The sequence below is a fragment of the Neomonachus schauinslandi genome, chromosome 3 (assembly GCF_002201575.2).
Source record: "Neomonachus schauinslandi chromosome 3, ASM220157v2, whole genome shotgun sequence".
Classification (NCBI taxonomy): Eukaryota; Metazoa; Chordata; class Mammalia; order Carnivora; family Phocidae; genus Neomonachus; species Neomonachus schauinslandi.
In genome coordinates, this window is record NC_058405.1 from 126,818,616 (window position 1) to 126,834,840 (window position 16,225).

A 16,225-nucleotide genomic window follows, 5' to 3' on the forward strand; every position below is an offset into this window, starting at 1 on the left:
GGCGCGGAGGGGGCGGGGAGGGCGCCGAGCGCCGGGCCGGCCCCGCACCCGGCCCGGGACGCGCCGGGGCGCTGGCGGAGGTCCCGCGTCGCCGGGACTCGGCCCTCGGCGGCCCGCGCGCGAGGTCCGGGCCGCCACCTCCCCAGGTGGGCACCCGAGCGCGAGGCTGAGTCCAGGGTCAGGGCGGGCCCGCGCCGCCGGAGGCGGGGACGCATGTGAGCCGCGCTCCCGCAGGGCTTGCCTAGCGGAGCGCAGGCGGGGCTGGGGTCTGGGAGGCGCTGACCCCCAGACCCTTCCTTTCTTCTGGCTCTGAGATCACCTAAGCTGTAGCTGGGCCGCCATGACAGGCCCCACCGTGCCCGGAGGCCAGGGGCCATGGGGCTAGGTTTGCCCCAGTCCTTCCCCCACGTGCCTCTTCTTCCTTCCACTCCGGCAGCCTTAGACGGGGCGGGGGGAGCAAGGGGTGGATGAGGGAGCAGGGAGTACAATCCATGCAGTATAGGAAACTACTGAGATGTTTCAGAATTCTTAGTAAGGCGTGAATAATCCTGAAGGTGTCTTGGGAATAAGACAAAAATATTAATTTTCTTTTAATAAGAGCAGCCCTCGTGTAATAAATCCACACTCCGCCTTGTCCTATTCCACCCTCGCAACAGCCTCGCAAATTAAATGTTTATCCCATTTTACAGATAAGGAAAATGGGCCTCAATACCTTGCCCAACATAGCCCTAGCAATCAGTGCAGTTAAGCTTCCAATTCAGAAGATCCGGTCTTAAAAACCCAGACTATTTGAAATAGTACAGTAGTGCCTCCTTCTGTGATTTCGCTTTCCTCCATTTCAGTTAGCTGTGGTCAACCTCCTTCTGGAATAGATGACCTTCCTTTTAAGATACAGTCAGAAGGTCAGTAGCTTCCTCTCAATGCACACCTCGTTCCCCTCACTTCATCTCATCAGGTAGGCATTTTATCATCTCACATCATTAGAAGAAGGGTGAGTACAATTCAGTAAGATATTTTGAGAGAGACCCCATTTATATGACCTTTATTATAGTATATTGTTATAATTATTCTATTTAATTATTAGTTATGATTGTTAATCTCTTACTATGCCTAATTTATAGATTAAAATTTATCATAGATATGTATATAGAGCATAAAACATGGTATATATAGTGTATAATATATGTATATAAGATATATTATATACATAACCAGTATAGGTGGTTCAGTCTGGTATTATCCATGGTAGGTATCCACTGGGGGGTCTTGAAACACATTTCTGCAGATAAGGGTGGATTACCGTAATTACATTATGCTCACCCTCTGGGGTGCAACAATCCTACTCTGAAATTCTGCTCTGTTTCTGCTCTTCCTGTAAGTTCCCCCATCCCAGTGCACTGTAGAGGATTTCCAAACGTTTTACACACTCTTTGTTCTTTGACCAAATTAGGTAACACATGTCCCTGGCATCTGTTTCACCAGGTTTTCTTAACCTCCACAACACCTGCCCAGGGCAAGGCAAACACTACCTCCTGAAGAGGTGGGCAAAACCCTTTCTTCATATATACACACACACATACACCACAGCACCAACCACTACCAACCAGGGGTCACTAACTCCCAGCTTGTGTGGAAACGGGGAGTCCTCCACAGAAGGAAAATCTTTGGGTCAAAGAGCTTATGGAATCTAAGTTCTTCATTTTTCTGATGTCAAAACTAATACCCAATAAAGAGCGGTATCGGTTTGGGTGACACAGTGGGTGTGGTCTCTGGGAGACTTTCTACAATGCAATAGCCATGGAAGGACAAAATGGTAGTTCTCCTGACGGATAAAATAATAGTACTCCTCATGGTGAAAGTTAACATGTATTGATGCTGTGTGCCAGGCAAAGCCCTCACATCCAGGTCCCTGAATATGGTCTGGATTCTACATGCGGGTTTTAAGAGGATTTCATGTAAAAGCATACAGATATATTGAGGCCATTCCAGCAAAATAAAAAAGAAGTTATGTATTTGCAGATAACTTGAACTAAAAACATAAAGAAACAACTCCTCCTCTTCCTTCTTCCTCCTCCTCTTCTTTTTCTTCTTCTTCTTCCTCCTCCTTCTTCTTTCTTCTTCATCCCTATATTCTTCCAAAATTCTTGGAGGCACCCATTTCTCCTCTAAAATGATATACTCTGGGGTGGGGGGGGGTGGCTGAGTGTCTCAGTCGGTTAAGCGTCTGCCTTCGGCTCAGGTCATGATCCCAGGGTCCTGGGTTCGAGGCCCACATCGGGCTCCCTGCTCAGCAGGGGAGTCTGCTTCTTCCTCTTCCTCTGCCCTTGCTCCTATCTCTCTCGCTCTCTCTCTTACATAAATAAATAAATAAAATATTTTTTTTTAAAAAGGTAAAAAAATAAAAATAAAATGGAATACTCTGAGCTTTTAACAGGAGGGTGAATCAGTGGTTAAAGTTTGTTCCTGCCCTGCTCCCAGCAACACATTCTCTCTCTCTCTCTCTCTCTGTCTGTCTCTCTCACACACATACACACACACACACACAGAGAGCAGGCTGTCTTTTTTGTCAGAGAAAAGGATAGGTGAAAACTGTTTATATCTTCGGAATCACTGGAAGGACTATTTCCCAATAGTGTGTCCTGCTCCACTTCCCAGTATAAATGTTTAATCTAAAGAAAGAGTATTCATTTGTTGAAATGAGATCTCAATGGTGTCTCCCCTCTCCAGGCATTTTCTTTTAGTGAAAATCCATGGAGTATCCATTTGCAGGCTTTATGTTCCTTCTCTAAACCCCATGGTAAAAATTATAATACCCACAGTCAGCAGGGGCAAAAGCAAAAAGAACAAGCCTCTGAGGAATGGGACCTAAATAGTTGGATGAATTTACATCTAGATACCTTGAGGCTTTATACCAAGAATTATTAGAATTAGTTCATTCATATTTTTGAAGCAAGCCAACAAAAGAGCTAGTTTTTCTATCTAAAAGGTTTACAAAAAGTGATTCTAAATAAAGAACTATGCAATATAAAAGCAGGATACTAGCAGACCTAGTACAGTCTAAGAGAATACAGAGGCATTTTTTCATCAAAAAGGAAGTTATAAAGGGAGATTTTCTTTCCCATAACTGACAAAGATTTCTGAAATAATGAGGCAGATATGTTGGTACCAAGATTTCTGAAACAACAAGGCAGGCAGGTATCTTGGTACCAAAGACCAGATCCTCCCCTGTGTGGCTGTTGTCCTTTTTGACTTGAACCTGTAAAATTGCAAAGGAAGTGGTTTGTCTCTTGGCCCCTCGCCCACTTTGAGCATTGTCTGCCCCTTTGCACCTCCTTTTCCTGTCTCTCCCTAGGGATCCTAGCCTTTCTACCCTTCAAGGAAAAGGTGTCCTCCCTGCTTTACTCTCTCCCTTCCTTACTCATCAAATCAAATTTCTTAACCCTTTATGTTGGGAAAGATAACATACATACAGAAAAGAAGTTCATAGACAAAATTGTATGACGACTATCACAAGGCAAATACTGATGTTAGGTCATGAATTGCAGTCAGTCCTCTAAAAGCCTCTCCCTCCAATCCAGATTTTTATGGTAATCAACTCATAGTTTAACCATAAGTATCCACCCCTACGCACAATAAAATAGGTTGTCTGGTTTTGACCTTTATATAAATGGAATCATACAGTATGACCCTTTTGTGCTAGACTTGGTTCCTTTAAGGTATTATTTACAATATTCTTTTTCACATAGCTGTAGCTCTTTTATTCTTCTATTGTATGTAAATACCACAGTTTATCCATTCTACTACTGATAAGCTTCTGGACAATTTCCAGCTTCTGACTATTATTAATGCTGCTGCAGTGAACATTTTGTACACATCTCTTGATACACAAGTGTATACATTTCTGGATGGTATATATGAGCAGCATTGTGAAGTCATGGTATGTGTATGTTCAGCTTTAGTAGATTCTGCCAATTTCTCAAAATAATTGTACCAATTTCACAACCAGCAGCATAAGCTTCCCCAGTTCTTCACATCCTTAAGGATTGGAATATTATTCAAATTTTCACAATAGACATTCTGGTTGAGTATGTAGCCGTATCTCAGGGTGGAACTTGACCTTTCTTGATGAATAATGAGGTTGAGGGCTTTTTCAGGTGATTATTTGCTATTTGGACAAACTCTTTTGGTAAGTACCAATTCAAGTCTCTGCCCATTTTTATGTTGTCTTTTTCTTATTCTTTTATAGACGTTCTTTGTATATTCTAGTTACCAGCTCTTTGTTAGTTATGTTTTGTAGGTATATTCCTTCATTCTGTGTCTGACATCTTATAACTCTTAATGGTATCTTTTGATAAATAGAAGTTCTTAAGTATTAAATAGCCAAATTTATTTTTTATGATTATTTGTTTATATCCTGTTAGAAATTCTCTCTATATATATATTCCAGAAATTTATTGTTTTGCCTTCCACATTTAAATCTGTGAGCCAATAAGACGGATATTTTTATCCTAGGGTACGAAAGTGTGAAGGTGTGAGGGTGTAGAGATTATTTTTTTTTCCGTATAAATAGATAATTTGTACAGCTTCATTCATTGAAAGGATTTTCCTTTCCTCACAACTTTTCAGTGCCTCTTTTGTCATAATTTAATTATGCACCTGTACATGGACTTTTCTGGGCCCTCTCTCTACTCCATTGGTTTATTTATCAATATTTATAACAAAATTGCATTGCCTCAATTATTACGATTTATAAAAATTCTCAATATTCAGTAAAGCAAGGCATTTCTTTTTCTCTTCAATTTATTAATTTTAGAATTAGCTTCACAAATTTTAAAGAGCTGTTGGGATTTTGATTAGATTGCAATTAGTCTATAAATCAGTTTAGAAAGAAATAATATTTAAAAAAAATAATGTTCCCAATCCATGAAATTGCTATATCTTTCCATTTGGTTATATCTTTAATTTGTTACAATGTTTTATGGTTTTCTGCACAGATATTTTGCACGTATTGTTAGACATGTTCTTAGATAGATGATATTTTCACTACTTTAGATACCCTTTTTAAAATTGATTTTCGGGTGCCTGGGTGGCTCAGTCGGTTAAGCGACTGCCTTAGGCTCAGGTCATGATCCTGGAGTCCCGGGATCAAGTCCCGCATCGGGCTCCCTGCTCAGCGGGGAGTCTGCTTCTCCCTCTGACCCTCCTCCCTCTCATGCTCTCTGTCTCTCATTCTCTCTCTCGCAAATAAATTAAAAAAAAAAAATCTTAAACATTTTAAAAAAATAAAATAAAATTGATTTTCTATGATTTGTTGTGGAGTGGATACTGAATATTATTAAACAACTTTTCTGTATCTACTGAGTTGATGGTTTTCCTCATTGGTTCTATTAAACTAATGAATTATGTTTTTTAAATGGTAAACTAAACTCACAGTATAAACCTTACTCATTCTTGCTTATATATTTTTGATGTTTGCTGATATTGTTTACAGTTTTTGCAACTATGTTCATGAGTCAGATTTGTCTGTAGTTTTCTTTTCTCATATTTTTTTTAAGATTTTATTTATTTATTTGAGAAAGAGATAGCGAGCTCAAGCGGGGGGGGGGGGCAGAGGGCGAGGGACAAGCAGACTACCCACTAAGTGTGGAGGCGACTTGGGGCTCAATCCCAGGACCACGAGGTCATGACCTGAGCTGAAGTCAGATGTTTAACCGACTGAGCCACCCAGGCATCCCCCTCTCATAATATTCTTATGAGGTGTTGGTGTATAGGGTTATGATGGCCTCAGAGATAGGAAGTGGTTTTTGTTTTTCTTTCCTTAAAGAGTATATATAACAGTGGTGTTATTTGTTTCTTAATTATTGATATAATTTACTTGAATAATTAACATGTGACCCTGTGGTTTCCTTTGTGGGAAAATGTTTAATAAATGACTTAATATCTTTAATAGTTATAGGGCTATTCTGAATTCTTATTACTTCTCGTGTTGATTTTGACAAGTAGTATCTTCTAGGAATCTATCTTGTTCACCTAAATTTTCAAATATTTTATCAGAAAACTATTCGTATTTTCCTTTTAATTTTTTAATACATAAAGGATTTATTGTTTTGCCCTATTCCTTATTCCTAACATTGAATATTTGTGCCTTCTCTTTTTTTTCTTGATTATATTCGCCAGAATTTATCAATTCGAAAGCTTTTCAGGAATGATCTTATTGTTTGTTTGTGTTCTATAATAAACAATGTAGAATAAAAATAAGCAATATAAACAATTCAGGTGTTTATCTCTATCTTTCCTATTTTCCTCTTTCTACTTTCTTTGTTTTTATTTGCTGTTCTTTTTTGTCCCCTAAATTTTTGACATTGATGTGTATAGCTCATTGATATTTAGCTTTTCATATTTTTTTAATATTAACATTTCCAGACATATATTTCCTTCTAAGTATGACCATAGCTGTATCCCTGAAGATTTAATCAGTTGTATTTGCATTATTATTCATTTCAAAATGTTTATATTTCCATTGTGGTAGAAATTTTTCTAGCTGTCTTTTTTTTTATTAACATATAATGTATAATATGTTTCAGGGCTACAGGTCTGTAGGACTGATTCATCAGTCTTACACAATTCACAATGCTCACCATGGCACATACCCTCCCCAGTGTCCATCACCAGCCACCCCATCCCTCCCAACCCCTCCACTCCAGCAACTCTCAGTTTGTTTCCTGAGATTAAGAGTCTCTTATGGTTTGTCTCCCTCTCTGGTTTCGTCTTGTTTCGTTTTTCCCTTCCTTCCCCTATGATACTCTGTCTTGTTTCTCAAATCCCTCATATCAGTGAGATCATACGATACTTGTCTTTCTCTGATTGACTTATTTCGCTTAGCATAATACTGTCTAGTTCTATCCACGTCGTTGCAAATGGCAAGATTTCATTTCTTTAATGGCTGCATAATATTCCATTGTATATATATACCACATCTTCTTTATCCATTCATCTGTTGATGGACATCTGGGCTCTTTCCACAGTTTGGCTATTGTAGACATTGCTGCTATAAACATTGGAGTGCAGGTACACTACATTTGCATCTTTGGGGTAAATACCCAGTAGTGCAATTGCTAGGTCATAGGGTAGCTCTATTTTCAACTTTTTGAGGAACCTCCATACTGTTTTCCAGAGTGGCTGCACCAGCTTGCATTCCCACCAACAGTGTAGGAGGGTTCCCCTTTCTCTGCAGCCTCGCCAACATCTGTCGTTTCCTGACTTGTTAATTTTAGCCATTCTGACTGGTGTGAGGTGGTATCTCATTGAGGTTTTGATTTGGATTTCCCTGATGCCGAGCGATATTGAGCACTTTTTCATGTGTCTGTTGGCCATTTGGATATCTTCTTTGGAAAAATGTCTGTTCATGTCTTCTGCCCATTTCTTGATTGGATTCTTTGTTCTTTGGGTGTTGAGTTTAATAAGTTCTTTATAGATTTTGGATACTAGCCCTTTATCTGTTATGTCACTTGCAAATATCTTCTCCCATTCTGTCGGTTGTCTTTTGGTTTTGTTGACTATTTCCTTTGCTGTGCAAAAGCTTTTTATCTTGATGAATTCCCAATAGTTCATATTTGCCCTTGCTTCCCTTGTCTTTGGCGATGTTTCTAGGAAGAAGTTGCTGTGGCTGAGGTCGAAGAGGTTGCTGCCTGTGTTCTCCTTTAGGATTTTGATGGATTCCTGTCTCACATTTAGGTCTTTCATCCATTTTGAGTCTATTTTTGTGTGTGGTGTAAGGAAATGGTCCAGTTTCATTCTTCTGCATGTAGCTGTCCAATTTTCCCAACACCATTTGTTGAAGAGACTGTCTTTTTTCCATTGGACATTCTTTCCTGCTTTGTTGAAGATGAATTGACCATAGAGTTGAGGGTCCATTTCTGGGCTCTCTATTCTGTTCCATTAAACTATGTGTCTGTTTTTGTGCCAGTACCATACTGTCTTGATGATGACAGCTTTGTAATAGAGCTTGAAGTCCGGAATTGTGATGCCACCAGCTTTGTTTTTCTTTTTCAACATTCCTCTGGCTATTTAGGGTCTTTTCTGGGTCCATACAAATTTTAGGATTATTTGTTCCATTTCTTTGAAAAAAGTTGATGGTATTTTGGTAGGGATTGCATTAAATGTGTAGATTGCTCTAGGTAGCATAGACATTTTCACAATATTTGTTCTTCCAATCCATGAGCATGGAATGTTTTTCCATTTCTTTGTGTCTTCCTCAATTTCTTTCATGAATATTCTATGATTTTCTGAGTACAGATTCTTTGCCTCTTTGGTTAGATTTATTCCTAGGTATCTATGGTTTTGGGTACAGTTGTAAATGGGATCGACTCCTTCATTTCTCTTTCTTCTGTCTTGTTGTTGGTGTATAGACATGCCACTGATTTCTGTGCATTGATTTTATATCCCGCCACTTCACTGAATTCCTGTATGAGTTCTAGCAGTTTTGGGATGGAGTCCTTTAGGTTTTCCACATAAAGTATCATATCTGCAAAAAGTGAGAGTTTCACTTCTTTGCCAATTTGGATGCCTTTTATTTCTTTTTGTTGTCTGAATGCTGAGGCTAGGACTTCTAGTACTATGTTGAATAGCAGTGGTCATAGTGGACATCCCTCTGTGTTTCTGACCTTAGGGGAAAACCTCTCGGTTTTTCCCATTGAGAATGATATTCTCTGTGGGTTTTTTGTAGATGGCTTTTATGATATTGAGGTATGTACCCTCTATCCCTACACTGTGAAGAGTTTTAATCAAGAAAGGATGCTGTACTTTGTCAAATGCCTTTTCTGCATCTATTGAGAGGATCATATGATTCTTGTTCTTGCTTTTATTAATGTATTGTATCACATTGATTGATTTGCGGATGTTGAACCAACCTTGCAGCCCAGGAATAAATTCCACTTGGTCGTGGTGAATAATCCTTTTAATGTACTGTTGGATCCTATTGGCTAGTATTTTGGTGAGAATTTTTGCATCCATGTTCATCAGGGATATCGGTCTGTAGTTCTCGCAGCCGGCTTCCCCACTCCGATACCTGGGAGCTCTGCCACACTCAGGCACCCCCAGTCTTTCTGTGACCCCGAGGGTCCTGAGACCACACTGTCTTAGACACTAGAGTGACGTCCCTCCGCAGAGCAGACTTCTAAAGGTTCCGATTTTGTGCTCCGCTGCTCTATCACTTGCCAGTAGATGGCTGACGGAGGCTCCCTCCCCGCACCATCTATCTTCCCGAGTATCGCCTTGGATTCACTTCTCCGCATGTCCTACCTTCCCAAAAGTGGTTGCTTTTCTGTTCATAGAATGGCTGCTATTCTTTTCTTCGATCTCCTGTTGAGTTTGTAGGTGTTCTGAATGGTTTGGTAACTATCTAGCTAAATTCCTGGGGCCAGATGAAATTTAGGTCTCCTACATCTCCGCCATCTTGCTCCTCTCTGGCTATCTTTTTATTTTGTTCTTTGTCTAATATATAGCTTAATAACCTTGTTGTCACAGAATATACTCTATATGATTTCAGTCCTTTGAAATTTGTTGAAATTTACTTTATGGCCCAGCATATGGCCAATATTCATAATATTATATGCATGCTTGAAAAGAAGGCGTTTTTTGCAGTCCTTGGATTGACTGTTATATATATAATATGTCAGCTCAAACATGTCAACCATGTTGTTTCAATTCTATGTTTTTGTACTGATTTTTTGTTTGTTCTATCATTTTCTGAAAGATGTTATACTACAGTCTCCCACTCTGTGAGTTTTAAATTTATTTTTACCCTGTATGTTCTATGGTTGCTGTTTTAAGGCTGTATTTTTAGAGGTTAGTTTTATTATGTTATTTTACAAATTTAGTAGGATTAGGTCTTCATGGTAAATCAAAGAAATTAATATTTTGAGATGGCCTCCTTCACCTCTAGTAACTTTTCTGTTTTCAAGTCTCTGTCTTATGTTAATACAGTTCGGTTGATGTTTTACGGTACATCTTTTTTCCACACTTGGTGTCAATTTTTTTTTAACTTCATATTTTAGAAGTGTCTTTTGTAAGTAGCATATGATTAGGGCTTTTTGCTCCTTTGGTTTTTATCCAATCACATGATCACTACTCTTAATTGAAACATTTAAACATTTTGGGTTAAATCTCTATCCCAATGAGTGCTGTCTCCTTATCTATTTCTGTGTTCCTTTAACCCTTTTTACTTATCTTCTTTTGGACTATTTCATTTTAATTCATCTTTTCCCCTCTGTTTATCCATTTGTCCCACCAGATCCACTTTCCATCCTTTTCCACCAGGTTTGGGCTGTCAGTATTATGGATGACATAAAAGTGCTTCCTTGCTCTTTGACTTCTGGTTAGTTTTGTTCACTGGAAGGCACCAGCAGGACAATGAACAGTGGGAAGAATATGAAGTTGGGATAATTATTTTCTTTGTCCCCTATCTGCCAAGTTGCACAGTTGCTCTCCTGTATGCAGTCCACTGCTTTTGTAGGTGTTACCTGACCCTCTTCACAGGACTATATGGAAATTTCAGGCTGGGACAATGAACAAATGCTGAAACTCTGGCTACTGCTATTGCTGTGAGTGACAAACTGTCCCTTGTCTCTGACCCAGAATCTTGCGTCTTCTGCCAGGGTCCTTGAAACTACAGTAGAATACCTTTTCAGCTTGCAAGTCAGTCAAGTAAAATCTTATACCCTTCACAGTTCTTGACACAATGGAGTTCTGTACTATCTCTGTTTGTTTGTATTTTGTTTTGTTTAAACTTGTTCACATCTTTATAAAGACCTCCTTTATTAAACTCTCTTCAAATTACCCAGCTTGAGTATACCATCTCTTTCCTGCTTTATTAAGTTGGAAGTAATGTACATTTTTACTATTCTTTCAGTGATTATATCAGAGATTACAACATATATCCTTGATTAACCAAAGTATATTTATTTAATTTCGCCAACTTTCCAGGCAATGCAAGGATCTTAGAATACTTTATCTCTATTTACCCTCCTCTCAACTTTTATGCCACTGTTTTATATATGAATCTCTGCCTATGTTCATGTGTATTGTGTCTTCATAATGTATCATTAACATCATTTGACACAGTCAGTACTCATTTGTTTTTATTCATATATTTACCTTATTGTCGGTTTTCATTCTTTCTGAAATTATCGAATTTTAATCTGCAATTTCTTCTACTGATGAGTCTCCTCATGATTAATTATCTGTTTTGTTTGTCTGAAAATGTTTTTATTTTACCTTTACTTTTCTATATATAGCAACTATATTGGGATATTTCACATACCATACAATTCACCACTTCAAAGTACAATTCAATGGCTTTTAATATATACGCAGATTTGTGCAGCCAACATTACAATCAATTTTAGTATGCTTTTATCACCCCAGAAAGAAGCCATACCCATTAGCAGTCACTCTGCATTTTACCCATGCAACCCAGGTAATCACTAATCTACTTTCTGTCTCTATAGATTTTCTTATTCTGAACATTTCATATAAAAGGAATCATACAAAATGTGGTCTTTTATGACTGGTTTCATTCACTTAGCATACGTTTTCAAGATTCATGCATGTGGCATGTATCAGTACTCCATTCCTTTTTTATTGAGAAATAATGTTCTATTGCATGTATATACATTTTGTTTATTCATTAATCAGTTGATTGATATTTGGATTTTTTTCACTTTTTGTCTATTGTGATTAGTGCCACAATGAACGTTTGTATACAAGTTTTTCATTTCTCCTTGTAACTGCAGAGCCATATGAAAACTCCATGTTTAATCACTCAAAGAACTGCCAGAATATTTCCCAAAGTGCCTGTACCATTTTGCTTTCATACCAGCAATGTATAAGAGTTCCAGTTTTTCCCCATTCTGATTAACACTTGTTATTATCTGTCTTTTCAGTATAGTCATTCCAGTGGGTGCCATGTAATACCTTATTATGGTTTTGAATTTGCATTTCCCAGAGGGCTAATGATGTTGAACAATCCTTCATGTGCTTATTGACCATTTGTATATCTTCTTTGGAGATATGTCAGATCCTTTCCCCACTTTTTAATTGAATTATTTGTCTTTTTATTATTGACTTATAAAAATTCTTTACATAAAAGTGTTATATTTATGATTTGCAAATATTTTCTTCCATTGTGGATGTCTTTTTACTTTTTTGATGATATCTTTGAATCACAAAGTTTTTAATTTTAATAAAGTTCAGCTTATTTTTTTCTTTTGATACATATGCTTTTGGTGTCCAAGGTCACAAAGATATACTCGTATTTTCTTCTAAGAGTTATAGAGTTCCTGCCTTTATATGTAAGTCTATGATACATTTTTATATATGATATGAGAAAGGAGTCCAACTTTATTCTTTTACATTTGTATATCCAGTTGTTTCCAGCATCATTTATTGAAAACACTAATTTTTTTTTCATTGAATTGTCTTGAGATCCTTGTCAAAAATTAATTGACCATGAATATGAGGGTTTATTTCTGGACTTTCAGTTTTATTCTGTTGATCTACATGTTTTTCTTATGCCACTACGACACTATTTTCATTATGATAGGTTTGTAGTAAGTTTTGAAATTAGGAATTGTGAGTCCTCCAGACTTGTTCTTTTTAAAGATTTTTTAAGCTATTCTGGGTCCCTTGAATTTCCTTTTGAATTTTAAAACCACTTGTCAGTTTCTACAAAGGAGCCAGCTGAGGTTCTCATAGGGATTGCATTGAATCTGTGCTTCAATTTGGGGAGTATTGTCCTCTTAAAAATATCAAGTCTTTCAATCCATGAACATGGGATATCTTTCCATTCATTTAGGCCTTCTTTGGTTTCTTTCAAACACATTTTATAGTTTTCAGATTATAAATGTTATACTACTTTTCTTGAATTTATTACTAAGTACTTTGTCTTTTTGTTGCTAATATAAATGGAATTATTTTCTTAATTTCGTTTTTGGATTGCTCATTCCTAGTTTATAAAAATTAATTTTTGTATATTGATCTTGTATCCTGCAACCTTATGAAACTCATTTATTCTAATAGTTTTGGGGTGTTTTTTGTTGTTGTTCTTAGTGGATTCCTTAGGATTTTCTACATATAAGATCATGTCATTTGCAGATAGAGACAACTTAATTCTCATTTCCAATCTGGATATTTTTTATTTTGTCTTTTTTTTTTCTTTTCTTTTCTTCTTCTTCTTCTTCTTCTTCCTCTTCCTCTTCTTCCCTCCTCCTCCTTCTCTCTCTCCCCTGCCCCTGTCCCTCCCCTTCCCCTCCCCCTCCCTTCTCTTCCTCTCCCTCCCTTCTCTTCTCTTCTTCCTCCTCCTCCTTTTGTTTTTTCTTTTACCTAATTGCCCGACTAGACCCTCTAGTATAATGTTGAATAGAAGTAGTGAGAACAAATATCCATGTCTTATTATCTTTTTTTTTTATAAGATTTTTTTTTATTTATTTGAGAGAGATACAGAGACAGAGAGAGCACAAGCAGGGGGAGAAGCAGAGAGAGAGGGAGAAGCAGACTCCTGGCTGAGCTGGGAGCCCCGATATGGGGCTCGATCCCAGGACCTGGAAATCATGACCTGAACCGAAGGCAAATGTTTAACCATCTGAACTACCCAGGCGCCCCCATGTCTTGTTTATTATCTTAAGTGAGAAATATTCGACCTTTTAGCCTTAAGTACGATGTTAGCTGTCGGTTGTCGTAAGTGCCTTTTATCAATTGAAAAAGTTAACTTCCATTCCTACTTTTTGAGTGTTTTTATTATGAAGAAGCATAGGATTTTGTTTAAGGTTCTTTTCTGCTCAATTTCCTATTTAAAGAGTGCCATATTGGCTGTAGAATTCTTGGTTGGCACTACTTTCTCACAACACTTTGAATGTATCCTTCTATTGCTCCAGCTTAATTATTTATATTGAGAAATTGACTCAGTTGAATCGTCATTTATTTTAAAAGTAATTTGACTTCTATCCACTCTCCCCGTTACTCTTAAGATTTTCTTTTTTTCCGGGTTTTTAGCAATTTCACTGTGGTGTACTTAGGTGAGGATTTCTTTTTATTTCTCTTGCAATTTGTAAGTGGTCTTGAATTTGTGACATAATGTTTTTTATCAATTTGGAAATGTTTCCAGACATTCTCTCTGTAAATAGTGCTTCTTCCTCTTTCTCTCTTTTCTCCCTGTCTGGGATTCTAATTATATATATCTTAGACTTTATCATGGTGCCCTCCTTGTCTTTTAACCTTTATTATGTATTACCAACTTTTTTATTTCCCCGTGCTTTATTCTAGGTATTTTTTTCCTGATAGCTGAGTCCAAGATATTAATGAACTCATCCATTTTATCCTATTTTTAGTTTCTAAATACCTGCTGCGATTCTCAATCTTGTTTCTTATCTCCTTGAAAATAATAGACGTTATTTGGAATATGTGTTTGGTAATGCCCATATTTAAAGCCCCTGTTTCTCTATTGTGTGCTATTTCTATTATATTTTATTCATGCCTTATTGTCTCTTTGTGCATCTGGTTATTTACTTTTATCGCTTACCTGGCATTGATTTGCAAAATAACTTTTAGAAATAATTGTAGGCCTAGGATGATGCTAGTAGCTTCCTTCATTTTTTAAAAAAATTTTTAAAAGATTTTATTTATTTACTTGAGAGAGAGAGAGAGAGAACAGGAGGCCGGGGGTGGGGGGGTGATGGAGAGGGAGAAGCAGGCTCCCTGCTGAGTAGGGAGCCAGATGCGGGACTCCATCCCAGGACCCCGGGATCATGACCTGAGCCAAAGGCAGACACTTAACCAACTAGTAGCTTCCTTTAGAAAGGATTATATTTGCTTCTGCCTGGTTCCTGAAGGAACTAGCATTATGGAGTTACCTCATCTGGGTATGAGTCAAAGCTAAGCGTTAGGTCCCCTAAAGACTTACCTACTCTGATTCTCCATCACTGCTAGAGTACATCTTCTTGGTGACCCATCCCACATCAAACGGTGTTAACCAAGTCTCCTTTCTCCACTCTTATCGTGCCTTGTTATCTTAGTTCTCAAGAGAGCATAAAAAGTTGCTCCACCTTTCCACTATCCTCTAGAATTGACAAAATGCTTCATTTGATCAAGCATCTTCATCAAATCTTAACCTATTAAAATAGGACTTTTGTAGTCTCCATGCCCCCCCCCAACTTAATGCTAGCTGTGCTAGCAAAGCAGTTTGTAAATTGTGGAAAAGCCTTAATTATCTATCTGAACTAAGAGCCATACAGTTTTTTCAGTGGCTTTTAGAAGTTAAAGTCCACCCCTGAGTGTAAGTTCTTCTAAGATAAGGGCTGCTGCTGTGGCCAGCTAATGCTGGACCTATTTCCTAGGAACACAATCTACTGGAGATCCCATTATCTTCTGGTAAGTAGCCTTCTGCCACAAATGGCCCTTTGAAATAATCTTTGCACCTAATTAAAAATGAAGTTTCTTGTAGCAAGAATTGAGTTGACATGCAAAGCTACCTGCACTTCTTATGAATTTATTCATTAGTCTCCTACCATAGCCTTCAGATGTTCAATCTGATTCATGTAAAAATTTTGGCATGCTTATAAGTTCCTATAATGCCCCAATAAGTCCCATTACTAAAAATGTTTTAGCAAATTTGTGATATGCCTGCCTGTGTTGCTCTTGCTTTGTGGGAAGAAATTTGGAACTCCAAAACTATCAGTCTGACACTTTTATGAGCTACTATATTCAATATAATATCATTTTTTAAAAAGTGGAAAAGAAAACCACAACAGTACTCCAGGGAGTATGCTTTATTCTCCAACCCTGAAAGCATAACTTTTAGTGAGTGCCTATCAGCACACCTGTGCATGCCTGTCTTTATTAGATAAAAAATGTGCAGTCTCTTAGTCCCCTGAGTTCCAGATGGCTCATGAGATTCTGCCACCAACTTTTTAAATGGAAGTGTAAAGTGCAGCCATTTTATATTTTTATTACTTTCCGTCGCTGGGTATAGTGCCTTTCTCATTGTTACTATTTTTTAATGTAAACAAATTAGGGGTCTCTTATTTACTGATCAATGCCAGTAGAGCCGAAGACCAGCCTTTGAAAGAATGTCTTCAGTGAACATCAGGATTAAATAAGAAAGAAAAAGAGAAGAAGGAAGGAAAGAAGGAAGGAAGGAAGGAAGGAAGGAAGGAAGGAAGGAAGGAAGGAA